This window comes from Limulus polyphemus, unplaced genomic scaffold (assembly GCF_000517525.1).
Source record: "Limulus polyphemus unplaced genomic scaffold, Limulus_polyphemus-2.1.2 Scaffold1186, whole genome shotgun sequence".
NCBI lineage: Eukaryota > Metazoa > Arthropoda > Merostomata > Xiphosura > Limulidae > Limulus > Limulus polyphemus.
The window spans coordinates 114,416-115,437 of record NW_013666796.1 but is presented as its reverse complement, the minus strand read 5'-3'; positions in this window follow the sequence as shown (position 1 = coordinate 115,437).

Below are 1,022 nucleotides of genomic sequence, written 5' to 3'. Positions count from 1 at the left end.
CAACAAATGATTTTTACTAGTGCTTTAGTTGAGAAAGTCAGAGCATTTGCTTTCACTATCCAGTCCACTTCTCAACATATATGTTATATTATAGTTATTAGCTGGTGCACTGTTTCAGCAGTCAGCCTGTGGGTGTTGACTCGTACTTGATTGTGAGTTAAATGTTAGCTGCCACATAAGGGATATTGTTTACATGAAAGTATTTCAACAATATGCAAAGCATTCTGTTATCACAAACTTGGTACTGCATCTGGCATATACTCTATGTCGAAGTTTGATTCCTGACTCAAATAACCAGTGTTGACTCTCCTTTACCTGGCTCATAGAAGATAAGTGTAAACTGCTACTATTGTTACAGTAAATAGTGCGTACACGCTAAATGCAAGGACAGAGTACATATGTTGATTTCGGTGAAAAGTGTAAATCATCAACTGTGATTCGGATTATTTAATGTAATATCTTCTCAAAGGGAAATGATTTTATTGTAAAACTTAGGCCTAAACAAGGTAAAAGTAGAAAAATAAAAGCTGTTTAAAATATCAGTAAATAACTTTTCCTTACTATATAATTGATCCAAGACGAAGAAAACACTCTTAGTTCAAAGATTTTTACTTTTTGGTCCTTGAAGTGCCAATTCAACGACAATATTCATACTACCATGGAAAATAAATAGACTTACATAAAGTTAACTTCAATGTTAAACAGTAGATGGCGTCGCTATAACAACGAAAAAAAGGTTTTCCTACAAATTTGTGTTCTCAATTCTTTTGTCTGAGAAACAACTATCAACCATTACTATACAAAACTGAATAATATACATAATCAAACAATTTCAATACATTTAAGTATGTACATGAAGATTATTAAATTTTTAATTTATAAATCCTTTACTGAAAACATTAGGACTCACTCATGCCTTCAGTAAGGTAGAACACACTTTATTTATTGTTATACCATTGCGTCTATTTAAAAAGTTCCTTAACAAATTGTGAGTACTGTAGTTTGTAGGTAGTTGAAATTAT